Source organism: Pinus tabuliformis, chromosome 6 (assembly GCF_031772625.1).
Source record: "Pinus tabuliformis cultivar Carrire ecotype Pingquan chromosome 6, CPIR1, whole genome shotgun sequence".
Classification (NCBI taxonomy): Eukaryota; Viridiplantae; Streptophyta; class Pinopsida; order Pinales; family Pinaceae; genus Pinus; species Pinus tabuliformis.
Window position 1 is genome coordinate 1,792,063,122 of NC_142292.1, and position 21,075 is coordinate 1,792,084,196.

General features: G+C 39.3%; 1 pseudogene across 1 annotated transcript in view; it reads right to left on the reverse strand.

Annotated features, from left to right (window-relative positions):
* Positions 1–21,075, reverse strand: part of LOC149266179 (uncharacterized) — a 209,289-nt pseudogene that overhangs the window by 155,834 nt on the left and 32,380 nt on the right. The window contains exon 5 of the transcript XR_016260118.1: positions 10,604–10,756. The product of XR_016260118.1 is annotated as an uncharacterized LOC149266179 (transcript). The remainder of the gene's footprint in view (positions 1–10,603; positions 10,757–21,075) is intronic.

Below are 21,075 nucleotides of genomic sequence, written 5' to 3' on the forward strand. Positions count from 1 at the left end.
TAACTATATAATAGTTATGTATGTAACTATATACCTTAATAACTATATATTCACGATTTACATGAACGCGGCTTGTTTGGAGCAGGTGAACCATAAATGACGAGTTATCGGGTAACGCAAATGGACGAACGAAGTGGTGTCAGCGGCATGGAAACTAGAAACAGGAAACAATATGGGTCATGGTTGTGTCGTTGACTGGCGGCCAGGGGAACGACAGTGTGGGATTCCCGATTGGAATGGTGACTCGATAGAACAACGACTAGAATGGCAGCTCGATTCTTGGGCTAACAGTTGGTCGAAATATGCGGAGACAGGGAATACATGCGGCAAAGGGTCGATGCTGGAGAGGTAAGAAGATGTGACGAGCAGGAAGATTGAAGGAGAATGGATCAGCACAACAAGAGGTGTGGTTGAATCAATCAGCAGGCGCGAGGATCAGAGGCTCTGATACCACCTGGTATGGGTAACCATGATTTCACTGAATAAAATACGTATATATATATATATATATATATATATAATTAAAGACCGAATGATGGTTTTTTTTACAAGGGCCCTGGCTTAAATAAGCCATTGGGCACCTTTTCGAGAAGGCCCAATTACATCAATAATTAATTTCATAACACCATATTTTCCAGTGTGAGACCATGTCAGTTTGTAGAGGACGGTTATCAACCTTCCAAGGGTTAGATTGAATTGTGGAGGTGAGGAAATATTTTGCCAAACCTTTGTCAAGGTTTCGCAAGCAGTATTGTAATATTTATCAATTGCAAAGTTTGTTAAAGAAAATAATAAAACTCAACGTTTTTCCAAGGATGTATTGTCCAAAATATTGTTGCCCATTTTGTGATGGGTTTTTCTCAGAGTTTTCGTAATTTATTTTTGGTGAATACTACAATAGTGTTTTTATTCAATATTTGTGGTAAAACAATATTGCTCAGAATTCAATACAATGGATCATTACGGGTCGATAACAATATTTTTATCAATTTTTCACATGGTATCAGCGTAGATCTAAAGCACAGATGTTTACCGGAATAAATCAGTGCAGGGATTTGAAAGAGGAAGCAAAGGGTTTAATACCCAAATCGTTTTCTTCAGTTTGTTCCAGATTTACTTGGAGGAATTTCACTAGTGTTATTTTATGCAAGAGAAGCCGAGATTTTTAGTCAGGCAGTGATAGTTTCTAGAGGGCAGTGTTGCCCAAATCTAGCTGCACATGTGAGGTGTTGAGGCCATGTTAAGGGTCGAAACACTCTAGAAGGGGAGAGAGGGCGAGACCAAGTCTTTTTGAAGAGGTCCAGACTTCCAAAGGAAAGGTTGTGACGCCAATTTGCTAACCAAATGCCACATGAGTAGGAACACTCTAGAAGGGAAGAGAGGATGAGACCGAGTCTCTTTGAAGAGGTCGAGAATTCCAAAGGAAAGGTTGTGAGGCCAGTTTGCTAGCCAAATGCCACATGTGTAGGCCATACTATTTTCCAAGAGAGCCGAAAATTCCCTAAGAAACTGAGATCACTCGCAGAGGGAAACCGTGAGGTTTTCCAAGTACTTTTGCTAGCTAGTAGAAGAAATATTTATTTTTATTTTCTCTCAAGGGTTTCACTAATGGCTTCAGCAGGATTGAGGGATCAAGATGGATTGGATGGCGCATCTAACTTTGGTGTCTGGAAAATACGATGCTTTCTAATTTTGGAAGAACATGGACAGAAGGTGTTTCTACGAGACATATTGTTGTAACAATAGATCCTATAATGTTGCATGAGTACAAAAAAGATGATGTGTTATGAATTTAAATTCACAAAAATTATTAAAATGTTAAAATATTATCTAAATAACTAAATGATTAATTATAATCAATTAATTAACAATTAATTAGTCAAATGAAGAGACATTAGTCTCAAGGGACATGTCTCTCTTATTAGGCATGGCGAGTCAACTCCCATTAAAGGAGCACCGCCTCAACCTTGTATTCATCATTCAAATATTATAAATCAATTAAATATATATTACAAAAACTTCTGTGTATTTCTCAAAAACAGTCTGCAATTAAAAATTAATATTTCTAACAGTGGTATCAGAGCCAACAGTATCTAGTGACACCCACCACATCACCTTGTTGGCCATTAGGCCTCCTCATCTCCTCTGCGTCCGCCACTCCACACTCCGCGGTATCGTACTCCACACTGTTGCCTGCATTCACACTTTCACTGCACTTTGATACAGTGAACTGATCGATAGGCCACCAAAGCATCACTATGTTGTCTACAATCTTCAGTGTTGGTAACCGTGTTCTGTGGCATGTGCTCAATGGCGAGGAACACCACACCCACTGTGTCATCCGCAGGTTTCCGAGTGTCGTGACCGGTGTCGTGTGTCGTGGCATGTACACCGTAACAGTCTTACGTCGTTATCGATACACTCCAACCATGGTCAAAGCCGTCAACAATCGTGGCCCTGTTATCAATCCGAAACAGTGGGTTTGTCAACGGTCTGAAATGGTGGTTTGTCAACGATCGTAACCCAGTTAGTCGCTCAGACACGATTGGTGGCATAATTAGAACATATAAATTAATTATAATTTTGTGGCCCTGTTATCAATCCGTAACAGTGGATTTGTCAACGGTCTGAAATGGTGGTTTGTCAACGATCGTAACCCAGTTAGTCGCTCAGACACGATTGGTGGCATAATTAGAACATATAAATTAATTATAATTATATATAATATATATAACTTATAATTATATAATATATATAGCTTATAATTAGATAATATATATATAATTTATAATTACATAATTATTTTAAAAAAATATATTAAAAATTGGAACTAGTAGGACGAAACAAAACAAAATGGCCAGCAACAACAATAACGATATGAAAAAAATTCAAGAGGACATCAGCGAATTAAATAAATGTCTCGATAACGTCGAGAAGTAGTAAGCAGGTCCAAATGGCCAATGATATCTCTTTCTTAAAAGACTTGATGAGCCAGTGTTTCGAAGGGACTAATCCACCTTCAGCTACACAAAGTCCCAAGACTCTGGAAGGTGAGAATTCTCCAAAGCATGAGTTCCTGAGGCATGAGAAACCGCGAATACTGCAAATTCACTTTGAAGGAAGCCAATATTATACCAAATCTTCTAAAAGGAACCATCTTAAAATCAAAAATGAATTACCTAAGTATGATGGTAAGAACTATAAAGGCGTTGTCGTATGGGTAAATAAGATGGATGCCATTTTTTTAGCAAACCCTCCACTCGGCGAGCAAGAAAGAGTCATGACTGCATCCAACTACTTAGAAGCAGAAGTGTACGATTGGTTTTTGTGGTGGTCGTCTAAATGTACGGATTGCTCGTTCAACTAGCAAAACTTTAAAAATGCCCTGCTAAAAAGGTTTCATAACAAGGAAGAGGATGATGTCTACGAGAGATTCGTTCACCTGAAACAAAAAAGATCAGTGAGTGAATACACTCACGAATGGAAAGTATTAGCAGTAAGGCAGAGAGGGTTCTCAGATGAAGAGTTGTTAAAAATGTATCATCGTGGACTTAAATATTACATTCACGAAGAATTAAAATTGCATAAACCCAAAACCATTGAGGAGGCCAGACACGCAACCATAATTATCAAGCGGAAATATAAACTCCACAAGGCACCATATGCTAGTAACGAGAGAACTAACAACTATTCCAAGGGGAAGTCAGGTAAACCATCATCAGAGAACACTAGCAAGTACGTTCCACCACCAATGCGAAATGAAGGAAAACAACAATCTAGTGTCGAAAGGAAAAAGGATGGCAAATGCTGGAAATGCGGAGACAAGTATTACGCAGGACACAAATGCGCAACGCAAAAATTGTACAACTGTGAAGCCAAACGAGAAGAAGAATCTTCAGAAGACAGCTCTGACAAAGAAAACAATGAAGAAAATACAAACCCTAGTCCAGAATCAGAAGAAGATATGCCACGAATTTCTTTAACTACCATCACAGGGATAGCTCAACCATAGACACTGAAGCTTAAAGGTCACATCAAAAAGCAAAACATTATCATTCTAATAGAGTCGGGGACTACACACAACTTCATAGATGTCAATGTTGCAAAAAGACTAAACGTTTTTGCTTCCCCAGTAGCAGATTTAAAAGTTATGGTAGCAAATGGGAAACGTATAGATGGAGTAGGCAAGTGCCATAAAGTTAAAGTGCAATTAAGCAAATACGCAATGGAGTCCAGTTTTTATACAGTTCCCCTAGGAGGAGTAGATGTCGTTTTAGGGGTACAATGGTTACAAACACTAGGCACGTATTTAGCAAATCACATAAAACAGTTCATTAAATTCAAGTGGGATGGAAGGAAATATAAGTTGTTTAGGTTTCAAGCGCCACCAACTCAAGTCATCTCCTCTCACCAGATGAAGAAACTTATTCACAAAGGGGCACTAGCATTTGTTGCACAATGTCAACAGTTGGAGTTATTATCAATAGAAGGGGCCCACCAGCCATCAGAAATTTCATCCTTGATTCAGAAAATACGAGAAGGGTTTTCAAGATCTACAAATGAAATTACCCTTGAAAAGGCAAATTGAAAACATTATCGAAGTCAAACCAAACTCAACACCAGTAAACGTTAAGCCATATCGTTATCGCCATCACCACAAGACAGAAATAGAACCCTTAATACAAGACCTGCTGAAGCATGGAATCATTACTAAAAATAGAAGTCCATATGTTGCACCCATGGTATTGGTCAGGAAGAAGGATGGATCCTTCCGATTATGTATAGATTACAGAGGTTTAAACAAAATCACTATTAAACATAAGTTTTTGATTCCATTCATTGATGAAATGCTAGATGAACTACACGGTGCAGAATACTTTTCCAAATTAGATCTAAGATTAGGCTACTACCAAATACGAGTAAGACTAGAAGATGTCGAAAAGACAACATTCAGAACTCATGAAGGGCATTATGAGTTTAAGGTTATGCCATTTGGATTAACAAATGTGCCAGCCACCTTCCAAGCAACCATGAATGAACTTTTTCACCCATATTTGCGGAAGTTTGTATTAGTTTTCTTCGATGATATTCTGGTCTACAATAAGACGTGGAAGGAACATCTCAAGCATCTAGAAGAAGTATTGTCTGTATTGGAGAAGAACCAGTTCTATGCCAAGCTATCAAAGTGTACGTTTAGGCAAAAGGAAGTTGAATACCTAGGACATGTTATATCCAGGGAAGGAGTCCAAGTGGATCCAAACAAAATCAAGGCAATCAAAGAATGGCCTAAACCCAAGAGCGTATCCAAGCTAAGAGGATTTTAGGTCTAACCGGGTATTACATAAGGTTTATAAAAAACTATGCACATGTGACAGCACCCTTGACCAATTTGTTAAAGAAGAATGATTTTCAGTGGAATGACCAAGCAAACAAGTGTTTTGAGAATCTAAAGGAAGTAATGTCAACCACACCAGTGTTAGCAACTCCTGACTTCTCCAAACCATTCATAGTCGAATGTGATGCTTCTGGATTCGGAATTGGAGCCGTATTAATGCAGGACAACCACCCTATAGCATTTGAGAGCAGGAAACTTAATAAACGAGAAGGCTTAAAATCAACATACCAAAAGGAGATGCTCGCCATCATACACGCTTTAACGAAGTGGCGCCAATATTTGCTTGGGAGTAAATTTTCAATCCAAACCGACCACAACAGTCTTGAGTTCTTACTTCGGCAAAAGACATTATTAACTGAACAACAGAAGTGGATGGAGAAGTTGTCAGCTTTTGACTTAGAAATATTGCACAAGAAAGGAAAGGAGAAAGTCGTAGCTGATGCACTCTCACGTAAGGATGACAACCACACAACATGTGCCGCCATGATAGTTGTTCTGAAATGGTTGGACGAAATACAAGTCGAATATGCCAAGGATGAGGATTGTGACTCCATGATTAAGAATATCAATCAGTATACCAACTTTGAGTGGAAGAATGACATCTTATGGTACAAGGGTAGAATTTACCTAACACCCGCATCCAAATTTAAGGTGAGAATACTAAAAGAGTCTCACAATTCACCTGCAGCCGGACATGTCAGATTCTACAAGACTTACTACAACATCCGACAGTCATTCTATTGGAAGGGTATGAGCAAGGAAATTCAGAAATATGTTGCAGAATGTGATATTTGTCAAAGAAACAAGAGCGAAAATGTTCCAACTCCAAGATTGCTACATCCACTACACATTCCAAATCAAAAGTGGGAGGAGATTTCGATGGACTTTATTGAAGGACTACCTACATCTGACGGAAAGGATAAAATATTTGTAGTAGTCGACAAGCTCACTAAATATGCCCACTTTATTGTTATTAAAAAGACTGACACAACTAAACAAATCACAGATGTGTTTTGTAAAAATATTTACAAACTACACGGGTTTCCTAAGGTCATCGTCAGCGATAGAGATGTAAGGTTTAAGGGGAAATTTTGGAAGGAATTATGCCACCAAGCAGGAATATCCCTCAACATGAGTTTGGCCTATCACCCCCAAACAGATGGGCAAACCAAAATCATTAATAAATGCTTGGAAACATATCTTCGTTGTTTCATTACAAATAAACAAAACAGATGGACCCAGTGGCTACACCTGGCAGAATGGTGGTATAATACCACGTACCACACTTCAGCTAAGATGACACCTTTCCAAGCCTTATATGGTTACGAGCCACCCAGGTGGAAAGACTTTGCACTCCTTGATTCTAGGGTACCAGCAGTTAAAAACCACCTAGGAGAAAGTCAAAGGATCATCAACTTACTAAAAGAAAATCTAACCATGGCTCATAATAGAATGAAACAACAAGCCGGCCAACACCACTCTGAAAAAGAGTTCGAGGGAGATTGGGTCTTTGTTAAACTCCAACCTTATAAGCAGTTATCACTAAAACAACAAGCGGAGAATAAATTATCACCTAAATATTATGGACTGTATCAGATAATCAAAAAAATAAGTAGTGTAGCTTATGGATTAAAGTTACCTGACAATCGTTGAATCCATAATACCTTTCATGTATCAAGTCTCAAGAGAGTATTAGGACAAAACCAAATAGCACAAACAGAAATACCAGACCGATGAAGAAGGAAGAATAGTCCTCAAACCTAAAGGTATACTCGCTACACGAGAAAAGGTTTTACGATCCAAGACAATAAAGGAATACCTCATCAAATGGAAGAGGTTACCAGAGGAAGACTCGTCTTGGGAATCAAAATGTTTCCTTCATCAACACCCAAACCTACCTATGCTTTGAGGACAAAGCATCTTAAGGGGAAGGCAATGTTATGAATTTAAATTCATAAAAATTATTAAAATGTTAAAATATTATCTAAATAAATAAATGATTAATTATAATCAATTAATTAACAATTAATTAGTTAAATGAAGAGACATTAGTCCCAAGGGACATGTCTCTCTGATTAGGCATGGCCAGTCAACTCTTATTAAAGGAGCACCGCCTCAGCCTTGTATTCATCATTCAAATATTATAAATCAATTAAATATATATTACAGAAACTTCTATGTATTTCTCAGAAACAATCTACAATCAGAAATTAATATTTCTAACATGATGCCAAGGCCAGGCATATTATTCTAAATGGCGTCAAGGACCACGTTGTTCCACATTTGGCGGAAGAATATACAGCCAAGAAGATGTGGGATGGCATCAACAAACATTTCTAGGATAAAAATATGAATCAAAAAATGGTTCTAAGAGAGAATCTCGGAAGCACCAGACAAAACAAGGGAGAAAACATTGTTGGTTATCTCACCCACATAAAGGCAGTGAGAGATGAGCTAGCAGCCATTGGAGAGAAGGTCGATGATGAAGAGATTGTGAGAACATCCCTTAATGGGTTGCAGAAGCAATGGGATGTTTTTGTGCAAGTGGTTAGTGGAAGATCTTATTTTCCCACTTAGGACCGCTTGTGGAACGACTTCACATAGGAGGGGCTTCCACTGAGCCCTGAGAAAGGGAACAATGGTACTAGTAGCAGTTTCGAGCAAAAGGGAGATGACAGCTAGAATGTTGTTCTTGTGGGCAAGGACAAAGAGAAGAAGGGATCCAATAAAGGGTCCAACTCCAAGGGGAAAAAGAATAAGGACATCTTGAAGATCGATTTGCTATAGTTGTCATGAGTTTGGCCATTACCACAGCAATTGCCTGCACAAGAAAAAGGGTGACAAGAAGGGCGAGAAGCAAACAGCGGCAGTCGCAGATGAGCTTTCTAGTCGATTAGAGGATGAGTTTGCAGTTGCGCTAATCGCTTGCAGCAGTAGTCTAGAAGAGTTGTGGCATAGTGGAATAGGGCATGGGGTACTTAACATGACAGGTGTTCCAGACGTGAGCATGGAGCACAATGGTGTACAACGTAGAAGGGCTTCCTCACTAAGAGTAGTGTTGGTTGATGTAGCTCGGACAATTGTTCTAACCTCAAGTGGTGTGAATGAGACTAGGAACACAAGAGCAGAAAGTATCTCCACGCCAAAGTTATTCTTTTGACTGGAAATGTCTTAATTAAATTAACTAATATATTTTAATTATTTTCCTAAGTTTTAACTTAGGGAAATAGAATAATTAGTTAGTAATAATTGAGACATGGTCGATTTTCCTCTAGAGACTTCTAGAAAAGTTTCTAAGCGATCTTAGCCATCGATTAGATCATTTCAGATCTAGAACTTGGTCGTTGATTTATCAACGACAGATTATAAAGGAAACCTATGGGTAGCCTTGAAGATTATAACGATCATGGTTATTGAGGCTTGACACAAGCAAGGGTTTCAACACCAATTGAAGCAGTGAATATTTTCCGAAGTTTTCTTTCATTAGTATTCTTCCAGATTTTGAGATCCAAAGGAATTCTTCCAGATTTTTTCCGCAGACAAGGAGGCTGAGTTAGTGAGGTTGTGAGGATTCTTGGAGGGTCGTGTTTTCTTTGAGAGAGTCTGAGATTTCTTGTGGAGGCCATATTTGCCAAGAGGAGGTCATACGAGATTGCCAAAAGGGCCATACGAGAGGTCGACTTCATCCAAGTGGTGAGCATCAGAGGGTCAAGAAGCCACACATCTGGGTCCATACAGGACATATTTGCTAGTGTGAGGTCGTGTCAGGTTGCATATGGAGGTCGGGAGCATACACGAGGGTAGATCAAATTGTGAAGTTGAACGAAATATTTTGTCGGGGTTTGGCAAGCAGTGTTGTAATATTTATCAATTGCTGAATTTGCTGAAGATAATAATAAAACTCTCAGATCTGATGAGCTGGTTTCCCTTCGGGATTTTTCCAAGGACATTTTGTCCAAAATATTGTTCTCCATTTTGTGATTGGGTTTTCCCAGAGTTTCCGAAGTTTATTTTTGGTGAATATTGCAGTTGTGTTTTTATTCAATTTTTGCAGTAAGATAATTTTTCTCAGAACTAAATACATTGGATAATTACCAGTTGATTGCAATAAGCAATATTTTTATCGATTTTTCACACACAATTAAGAAAAGAGTAATTAGAGGCACAAATTTGGTGGCTAAATACACATAGAAGATAATCAGAAGCATTAGGATTGTAAATTGAAAACTCAAGTTCGCAACAATTTACGAAACTAAAGATTAAGCACATTCCACAAAAACAGTTTAGATTATATTACTTTGTGTTTAAATGTTGAATATGTACAGAAACAATAAGAGTATGATTATATCCACATCTTTGGGAACAAGAAGCTTGGATGGTAACGTGGTGTGTCTTCTGACAGTCTGATTATATCCACATCATTGGGACTGAGAAGCTTGGATGGTAATGTGTTGTGCCTTCTGAAAGTATGCAGCAAGATTTTCTAAATCCTAATATAGATGGCATGATTCCCTCTGTCCTTAAGAGGATGAGTTCAAACAGTTTCTCGTACACACACTATTCTGAAATTGACCCCATTTGGGCATTGTTTTAAGCTGAAGTTTGGGAGCAAAGAAAGTATGGCATTTAAAAGCAACTTGAGCATGATCAATAGCTGTGGAGCTAGAAACAAGAAGAATGGAAGAGGACTGACACTCAGAAAAAGATGAATATGACTTTTTTTCTGGAATTCTCTTTCAATTGCTAAAACAGTTTTTTCTCATTTTCTTTTTGTGTGTTTGTGCATAATGTATCAATTGTCTTCTGTTGGGCATTTGTTTCCATCTTTATTGTTATTCTTGAAAAACTTCAACATCATCAAAGCCCCTCTACGACCAAATGAACTGCTATATAATCATTTTTATCAGCAACCAGGGAAGCTTTGTTTGTTCAATGTTAACTAATATATATGTTATGTCATTATGGGCCCACGAGCTGAATATCTGTAGGGGAAGCCTTTTACCGTCAGTATAATTTCAATCGTCGAAAAACATATAAAATTTATCATCAAACTTGAACTTGGTAAAAGGACTACATAACTTGTGCCCATAAATATTAAGAGGGCACCACCCAGCCTACTATCTATCCCTGAATAATATAAAAGAAACCTAAAAGATCTTCCCTTATCATGATAACGCATTTAACAAAATTTTGGTAGAACAGGTGTACCTGCATCAAGGACATAGACATCAGACAAATAAGAGTCTGATGCATCCTCCCCACCCAAGACTATAATTTTGTTCTTCCATGACGAGCAAGTGTGGCTATCTCTTGGAGATGGTGGTGTACCACTAGTTGCAGCCCTTGTCCAAATTAAGTTAACTGCGCTTATAAAGTTTTGAGATCAGTAAACATTGAAATGTGTAGTGTCAAATTAAAGTCAAGTACCCGCATAACTGGAAGTACACATCAAATAAAGAACCAAAACTGTCCAAAATCAACGACCTAAATAAAATTTTGCATGTGGAACTAATCTCCTACTTTAAAAAATTATCACCATCTTATCTCATAAAAACTAAAACATGTAGAAGCCAAAGTCTGTCGATCTCAAAAGTCCAGTAAATATTTCAGCACCAGAATATTTCAAAATGAAGTTCAATTCCACCATCCACACCCATATATAGAGGATATATGTATGCTTCACTGCCATGAGCACTAAGAATAAATAGATCAATATCTTAAAGTTAGACATGCAACCATGAGAATGTCTGGAAAATCTGAACATTCAAGGAAAATGCCCTTCCATTGCAATTAAGGAGATAGATTCAAGTATTCATTATGCAAAATATACTATCAATAACCTAAGTTACCAGAAATGTCTGCAACAGACACCTGAAGCACCATACTGAAATAGAGGGGATACAGACGGATACGGCCATAGAACATTTAAGGGCTTTATAAAATTCTGGAAACAGTGTTTCAGGGCTGCAGGGCCATTTCAAAGCACAATTTGTTTGTGTTTCAGGAACTATAAAACTTAACTGGCCAAATTAGTCCACTTTTAGGCCCCAAAAAATGACTTAAACATTATGAAAGCCCAAAAGTACCTAGATGGAAGAAATCTAGTAATTATACTCAGAAAAAAATATTTAAAAAGAATTATAAGAGATAAGCAATGCCTAGTAATTCTAAATTTTTATTTCTCCTGTCTTTTGTGTGTGTGTGTGTGTGTATAGTATTTTGCTTTTTCCCACTGTAAAGTATCCATATCCATAACCTTTCAGAATAACTTGGTGAAGAAATTTTACATTCTTTCATTTACAAAAGATGTAGAATCTACCATGCCACAGAGAAAATGTCAAAATCTCTTATGCAAGGAATTTGGGAACAGTCACAAATAAACAGGCTGAATACTATGGTCTCTCACAAGGCATAATACAAGCTGGGGCACTTAACATCGACAAATTAACTATAGTATGCGATTCTCGATATATTATCTGTCATCTACATATGGGCACTAGCCCAGTGGATGTGAAATTAAACTCCCTTCTCAAAACCAGTCTATAGAATTCACCATGTATCATGTATTGATGCACAATAATCAGATGGCTGATAGAATGGCCAATTTGGGAACAGACAGGGATATTGGAACCTTGCTCATCAATGAGCAGGTATTCTGCCACCGCATTCCATAATAATCATGACTCATGGCATGTCCATTGCATGGAGTTTGGTACAAGTATATAAGTTTAGAGAAGTATGGCATGCAGAAGGCCTGTGTGAGGGATATTATATTTCACATGAGAGATATCATCCTGTATCTGTGCAGGTGTGAAGGTGTGGGTACATAAGGTTGATCATGATCATAGAACAAGTGACGTTGGCTGGATTTATGGCAGCAGGGATGGGGATGGAATGTGCCTCCCCTGCTTGTACTCTTGTATTGCCGCAGGAGATTTATCACAGTGATTTCCTGAATTATTTGGAGATCAATTTTTCTGCAGAGAGAGGCTGATTTTCCAATGGTGTGAATTGCTCCAGAGAGGACATATTGCCGGTGCAAGGAGATAGATTGTCAGTGTGTTTGATTTGCATGGGAAAGTCGAGACAGCCAGTTGAGATCGAAATCCAGTGGAGGCCAAGTTCATTTTCTAAGCAGTGCGAGTTTGCCAGGGAAGGTAGTGAGCCAGGGCCGCACATGTGATCAGTTCAGCAGCCAGAGGAAGGCCGAATTGCCTCTATGAGGGTAGATTGACTTGCAAAAGTGACAGGACTAATTTTCCAGAGGTTTGTTAATTTACAGCAAACAATTGTAATTTCTCCATCACAGATTTTGCTGAAGAATTAATAAAATTACTCATCTACAGAACTGGTTTCCCCCAGACTGAGGTTTTTTCCAGGGAAATTTGTAAGGAAATGAGGCGTGATCTGGTGAAGGCCACTATCAGTCGCATGTTGATTTTTAATGTACCTTGGACAACTGGTTTCCTATGAGTTAGTCTCTACCTAGGGAAAAGTGTCCAAAATAATTATTTTCCCAAGTGTGACTTTATAAAGTGAAAGTGACTTTATATATGGTAAAGTCAATGTTAAATTATAAAGTGAAAAGTGACTTTAGACATAAAGTACAATGTGGGTACTTCATTTAATGGGTTAGTTAAAAAAATAGAAAGTGAGAATTAAATGCACATTTATTCTCATCCCTTGATCTAAATGAATCTAAGCCATTAGATCTTAGTGTTACCCAAAAGTCACTGAAGGAAACAAAAAGGAAAAAAGAAAGAGAAATGCATTCATTCTTCATGAGCAGATTGGAGAAAGAACGCTAAGAGCTGGAGAAAAGTTCTGAAGGAGAAATTTGTTGCAGCAAGTTGAAGGAATGGTTTCTGGCCAAAGGTGGGCATAGAAATCAAGGCAGAGAAAACAGCAGAAGGTACAGTATGAACAGCATTGAATGTTGTGATCTGCATGCCATTCGAGATAAGTTTATGAAAAAAATGAAAAAGATCTGTACAATACATATTTTCAGCTTTAAGTGGGCACGGAAATAGAGGCAAAGTGGGCACAGTTTTCAAGGAGTTTTGGGCTGATGAGATAAGTTGTATTTTGTTGTTTTGTTTTGTCTGCAAATGTATTTTTCCTGAACTTGAAAGATAAATAAATTTGAAGAGCTCTCTAACAAGTTTTCCCCGGAGAAGATTGAAGGGCTTTTGCTTGGGTCTAAGTTGACCAAAAATCTGTGTGTATTTTTATGTGTGTTGCTGATCTGATTATGTCCATATTTATTTTCAGCATGTGTTGACAGTCCCATGTGTTTTAATCTGAAAATTTCATTTCCAGAATTTTATATGTTGAATGTATGTTTATGGGAAAAGGCATTTAACTGAATGGGAGTGACAAGGTGAAATTAAAACCGGGTTGGGATTGTTGGAAAAAAATTTAGTCATCAAATTTCAACAATAAATGTATTTTAATAAAACAATTAAAAAACTGAAATCCATGAAAATGTTTGCTAGAAATAGTTGGGCTATGATGTGTCAATAAAGTAAATGAGGGGGGTTTCATTGGGGAAATAATAATTCTATATGTCACAGATTATTTCCTTTCCCTTCTTTGAGAGACCCTTCAAATTCTTCCACTGCTATCCATTATTGGCTTCTTCTTGGCTACATCACCAACCTTGGAAACCATTTGGGCTATGCTAATGGAATGTCCAACTGAAAATGGAAGATCTAGCAAAAAGCTCGAGGATGGGTAAGGAAGACTGAATTATCATGATCCTTGTGTTCGATCTTAACTCCAACAGAGACTACCATACTAGGTCTTTATTAGAGTTTCTGCCTACATTAAAGCACTTGATGAGAAGAATTTCTTGAGGGAAATGCCATGCTTATGTTGTGATTGGCCTAGAGGAAAAAGGGAAATGCCATGCTTATGTTGTGATTGGTCCAGAGGAAAAAATTCATGGTTGAATGAAGGTTAGTCAAGATCCTTGAAGTAAATCATGGTAGAGAATTGGTCAAGTCATGAGTACTATGGGTTATTTTCCTGTATTGCATCTTATATATTGGCTATAGAGCTGTTAAATTGTTTATATTACCATTAGGACATGATATTTCTTGATAAAAAGAAGATGCTACTTTTCCTGAATATTCTCTAAGGAATGGTTTATTACTATGTTAAATTTGATACTGCAATTTGTCTAAGTCGTCTAGGTATGAAGGAGATAAGCAATTCTTTGTTAAGTAGTTTAAATGTCTACATTAAAAATGATTTGAAGGCCAAGCCAATGTTTTTTTTATAAGCTCAGGAAGATAGTTTATATGGTCGGAAGCCAAGGGTGTCCCAACCACACATATGCACATATATGCATATAAACATATATATGTATTGCAGGTCGGGGGTCCCTCGTTTTAACCTGGACCATCAACTGTTGGTGTTATAGTGTTAATTTTAGGTAACAATGGTATGTTCTATGCTTAAGAGCAATTTACTTCAATTTCTTTATTAGACCAATATCAATTTCCAGTTTACAATCACATCAGAATGATAGTAAAGTGCAGATAGAACATAAACATAGAGAATAGAAGACAAGCCAAGACAAGAGGACACAAGATGTGGCACTAGCCAGGGACAAACCCCAATGTGGGGAAACCCTTGATCAATCTTTATATTCTTCAATAGTTCAGCAGAGAAAGAGAGTACAATTTACAAATCTGATCATTTATGACAGCAACAAAAAGCCCTAACCAGAAAGGTCAATGTTGGTCAAATAAGGCAGAATTCTTCCTCTAATCAGCTCAGTCAAACCCAGTCAACTTCGGCCTCCAACAGCAAGCCCAATTAGTCCGAAAAAAGTCCAGTCAAAAACTGGTCAACTAAAGTCAAACTACGGCCAGCCCTAAGGCAATCAACATTGGTCAAATGAGAGGTCATATCACCTCGATTTCAGTGTCCAGATATGTGGCATGCTAAGGAGAAGATACCTCATCCAATCCGCAATCAAAACAAGTCAACGTAGTCAAACAAAAATTCACCCTTCTTCCTTCACAATTGTGAGAGACAGCTGCCCAAATTTGCATACCCAATCACAAGAGGAGAGAGAGAGATGATGAGATGAGATGTGATAATAAAATGACTTGAGGTCTCCTCCTTTTATATGCAATGTTGAGGTTGAATAGATGTGACTATTGGGCTTTTGAGCCTACATAAGTTTGTTGGCCGACCTTGATAATTTGTCCATAATCAATATTAATTCATAACTTCATTTGTACATGTCAGAATCAGATGATCTTTAAATTAATTCTACACCTCTTGGAGAGAGGAATCCAAGAAAAATATCAGTTGTCATAAATAAGATGACCCATATGGAGTTTGGCCCTAGTTGCCAATTTTAACACTCCTTCTCAACTCGGGAGAACTCCATCTGCTAATCCATCTGGCAATCTGTACTATCTCTGCCATCAATGCACTACTCTACTCTGTTGAACTATGAAGAAGAAGAAGTGATCAAAGGAGAGTGTGTCATGCCACTCTTACTGATCCGAAGTCAGTTCCAATCAAAAGAGTGTCTCAAACCACTCTTACTGACCCGAAGTCAGTTCCAATCAAGAGAGAGTGTGTCATACCACTCTTACTGACCCGAAGTTAGTTCCAATTGATCCCAGATCAATATCGATTATCCTAGCATATGGAGAATGATAGTACACGATGCGTCCGTCGGTAGTACTACGGTCCCTATCCTCATTTCCCTACTCATTGGCCAGATGACAGGTACTTCCCATGAGTCCCAAACTGCATGGGTAGGATGTCTCAACAAGACAAGGATGAACCACTCATCCTGCCTACATGTCGCCAGGGGTATCACAAGGGAAGGCTGAACCACTCACCCTGTACTCAGCAAACCACTAGGGGAAGGTTGTGTTGGAAATAATACTGAGAGGGGGGGTGAATCAGTATTATCAAGTTCTTTTAATAAATCTTCCTTATTTATACTTTGAATTATTTTTGCATGTCAGTACCATAAGATAATGAGCATGAACAAAGAAAACAAATAGTCACACCAAAGAACACCAGATGTAAGGTGGAAACCCAACGTGGGTGAAAACCACCTACTGCAATATGTCTCTATCTTCTTTCAAATTAGAAACTCCTTTTACAATGGTTTTGTACTGGTGCAGTCCTTTACCAGTACGCAAGCTGCAACCTGCAGAGAGCTACAACTCTCTCTCGTTTTTCCAGTCTCTCCTGGAAGGGAGCTACAACCCCCTACTTCTTTTCTTTCAAGGACCACTTTTCATAAATTTTCAAACTGGATCCATAAACATCAAGAGATCATCAAGTACAAGTAAATCACCCAGTCAACTGCAGTAACCAGATCAACAATAACAGTAAACTAAACCCAGAACACCTTATCAACAGAGAAAAGTCAGCCAACAAAAGATCTTAAGACAGATACGCAGTTTTTCTTTATCTGGCCTGCGTGGCTCCGCACTTCACCTTCTGCTCCCCTGCGTATACACGCAGAGACCCTTCTGCTGCACCGCGTACCCACGCACTGTTTCTTCAATCGCGTTGCGTACTGTTACTGTAGGCACGCACCCACAGATACTATCGCGCCGCGTACTGCTACTGTAGCCACGCACCCACAGATGCTATCGCGCCGCGTACTTACGCACCTGCAGCTTCTGAAGCGCCGCGTACTTTCCCTGTGCCTACGCACCTGAGCCTCTGTCGCGCTGCGTACCCACACACTGCGCCTTCTTCTGCTCTGCGTACCCATGCAGTGTGCCTTCTTCCGCTCTGCGTACCCACGCACTTGCACTGTTAATCACCTGCGTACCTCTGGTTAGGGCCGAATTGGCAGTCCACCAGTGTGCTACAAATTGTCAGATGCCCAGATCTGATCATGCGCTTGAGAGATCACCCTTCATAGATTCGCTTTCAACTTCACTTTTATATAGATCAAGCTTTTAAAATAATAACCCAATATTTCAGATCTTAAGATATTCAATTTGCAAAAAATACTTAGCCAAGTGATCTCCTTTGCTTTATATAGGCAAGCTCTTCCTAAAATCATGGATCAATACCATAGATACCCAATACAAGGGGCCCAAAACATGAGGCTCAATAATAATAATAATATAAAACAATACCACGGGCCAAAACCATAGAATCAGGGATGGCGGGCTAAATACCACGGGCCAAACATAAGAAACCCCACGTGAGCGCGCTTCTCTGCCTTGAAGTAAGTGCACTGGGGGTACGCACCTCATGAACGGGTGATCTGCGTGTATGGTCGCAGTCCCTTCACGGCATACTTGCGGGTACGCACCTTTTGAACTATACTCCTGCGTACCTCTTAATTTCCAACATTTTGAGAGCCTGATCAGAGCATTGCCACTTAAGAGTGTTGCCATCAAGTACAACATCTGTATCATAGAGCCATACCAGAATCATAATGACAACAGGCTGAACCACTCACCCTGTACTCAGCAAACCACTAGGGGAAGGCTGAACCACGTACCCTATACTCAGCAAACCACTAGGGGAAGGCTGAACCACTCACCCTGTATTCAACAAACCACTAGGGGAAGGCTAAACCACTCACCCTATGGTTGTTCATTGCTCCAAGAAGTACCCCAAGCCCCCTGAAGCTCCCAGAGCTCAATGTCCATATCATACAGGACCCTCATAAGAGGGTCTCTCCAAGTCTCCAAGTCGTTCTTAGAAGGCCAAGAAATTGACCTTCCCCAGGGGCTTTGTCAGAATATCGGTGACCTACTTATCAATCCCAATGTGATGGAGCCTTATTGCTCCTAGTTGTACCATATCACGAATAAAGTGGTACCTGATATCTATATGCTTGGAGCGACCATGAAACACGGGATTCTCTAATAATCAGATCCCACTCTGGTTGTCACAGAGGATCACAGTCGTATCCAGCACATGTCCAAACAGCTCACTGAAGAACTTCCTCAACCAGACAGCTTCATAGGAGGCCATACTAGCAGCTATGTATTCAACCTCAGCGGTGCTCAAGGCAACCGATTTCTACTTCCTGCTCATCCAGGATATCGAAGCAGAACCCAAAGAAAAATAGCACCCATAACTACTCTTGCGATCCACCACACTGCCAGCCCAATCAGCATCAAAATAACCATGCAGCCTTACATCTCTGGCAGTGTATCTCAATACATGAGTTATTGTGCCCCGAAGATATCTCAAAAGACTCTTGGCACCAATCCAATGTATATGATGAGGCTCAACCATATATTATCTCAGAGTATTAACTGCAAAACATATGTTTGGATGAGAGTTCACCAAGAACATCAGTGCTCCTATGAGTTGACGATACTCAAAGGCATTTCCCAATTCAGGTCCGACAACACTACCACATAACTTCTTAAAGTTAAGTTCCATCGAGGTAGTCACAGGCTTGCAATCCACCATCCCAAATCTTTACAATATCTTCACAGCATAGTTTCCTTGAGATAGGAAAATTTCTCCTGGCTTTTGCCATACCTCCAACCCTAGGAAGTAGTGCATCAATCCTAGGTCCTTCATCTCAAATTCAGAATCCAACTCCCTCTTACATTTGTGAATGAGAGGGTCTTCACTTCCATCAGTTCCATGCTTGATTTTGTAGAGCCACTTAGAGGTGACAACCGATTTGTCCTGGGGTTTAGGGACCACATCCCAGACATCATTCTTCATAATTGACTCATATTCTTCATTCATAGCATCCTTCCATACTTGATGCTTCACAACTTCTTCGAATGATGAAGGCTCATTTTGAATGATAATGCTCATGGCGGTCAAGTATCCTTGATACTTGTTTGGCTTCTTGCTCTCACGGAAAGTCCCCCTAGGTGCAATATGTCTCTCGGCATCTTCGAGAGTCTCCCTAAGCCATGAGGGTCTCCTCTTTGACGAAGATATGGCCCTTAGCGAGATCAACAACCTTCCTATCCCAAGGAAGGACAAAGAAGCTGACATCGGAAAACAGGGTGCAAAAGAAGATGAAACAATGCTGAATGTGACATCATGACTTATCTCAACTTCCTTTTGACCAGCGACATAAATTCTATATCCCTTAGAATTTTCACTATAGCCCACAAAGATTCCTTTCTTCCCAGATGCACCCAATTTGCTTCTTTTCTCTTTTGGCAAATGAAAATATATGAGACTTCCAAAAACTCTAAAATGAGAGACATCAGGTTTCTTACCAGTGAACATTTCTTTGGGAGTCTTGGAGTCCAATGCTTGATGAGGGCATCAATTTTGAACATACACTATGGTATTTGCAGCTTCAGCCCATAGGAACTTCAGAAGCCCTTGATCATGAAGCATGGCATGAACAGATTCTACAATAGTAGGATTCTTCCTTTCAACCACACCATTCTGCTCAGAAGTGTATGGTGTTGTAGTCTCCCTCTTAATGCCAGCTTCTCTGCAATAATCATGGAATTCATTTGATTCATACTCGGTCCCATCATCGGTCCTCAATATCTTGATTTTGTTCTCGGATTGGTTTTCGACCAAGGCTTTGAAGTATCGGAGCCAAGTGAACACTCCATCCTTCTTTTTCAAGAAGTAGATCCAGGTCTTGCAAGAATAGTCATTTGTAAAGGTGAGATAAAATAAGTATCCTCCCAAAGAGTTTACAGGCATCTGTGCTCTTGCTATTACTTGAGGGGAATGGTCCCCTTGTTAGTTTTCCTTTGGCACATCCCAGACATACACCTCCATGTTCTACTTTGAACTTTAGCATACTTGTCATCCATTTGTCTCACATCGGGTAGAGCCTTATAATGAAGATGGGCAACCCTCCGGTGCCATAATTCAAATTGTAGAGATGTGTCGCAAGACATGGCTCCTAATGGACTTCCTCCAACTTGATACAAAGTGTCAACCCGGAACCCAAGAGTAAAACCATCTTTAAAATTCCTTTTCCAAACACGTACCTTTCCATCGATGAATGCCACCTTGTATCCTTTGTCTTCCATTGCCGAAATGGACACCAAGTTCTTCTTCAGATCAAGTACATGTAGTACTTCTTGTAAATGAATAGTGTTACCTTGATTCAATTGAAGGGTAACATTCCCTACTCCCTTCACGAGATAGGTGGTATCGTCTCCAAGGATAACATCCAAGTTTGTCTACTTCTTTATTAGATTAGAGAAAACTTCCTTGTATCTGGTGAGGTGCCTTGAGGCACCACTATCAATTAGCCAATTCCCCAAAGTGTCCGGTGGAGAGGTAGTGGAGAGGGTCGATATAAGATAGTATTATTTTTGCTTATTGTTAACAACATTTGACTCTTCATACCTAGAGTTCCTTACTTTCTTGGGGGGTTGACCATTTCCTTGATGTCCCACATTCCTTTTTCCTTTGCCATTGAACCTGCCATTCCTTTGATTGTTGTGGTTGAAGTTGCCCTTAGAATGATTGTGATCATCATCATGTGATGTGTCCCTTCTATTTGGACACTCCCTTGCATAGTGGCCAAACTTATTGCAAACAAAGCACATGCCTTTCCTTCCACCCTTAGGTCGAAGCTTTCCATTGAAATGACCTTTGGACCCTGCATTATTTCTCCTTTTGGCATGAGCAGAGAAAGCAGTGGGGCTGCTTCTATTAGAAGGCATTTCTTGCTCCACCATTCTTGTTTCTTCTTGAATGCATCTCGACATCAATTC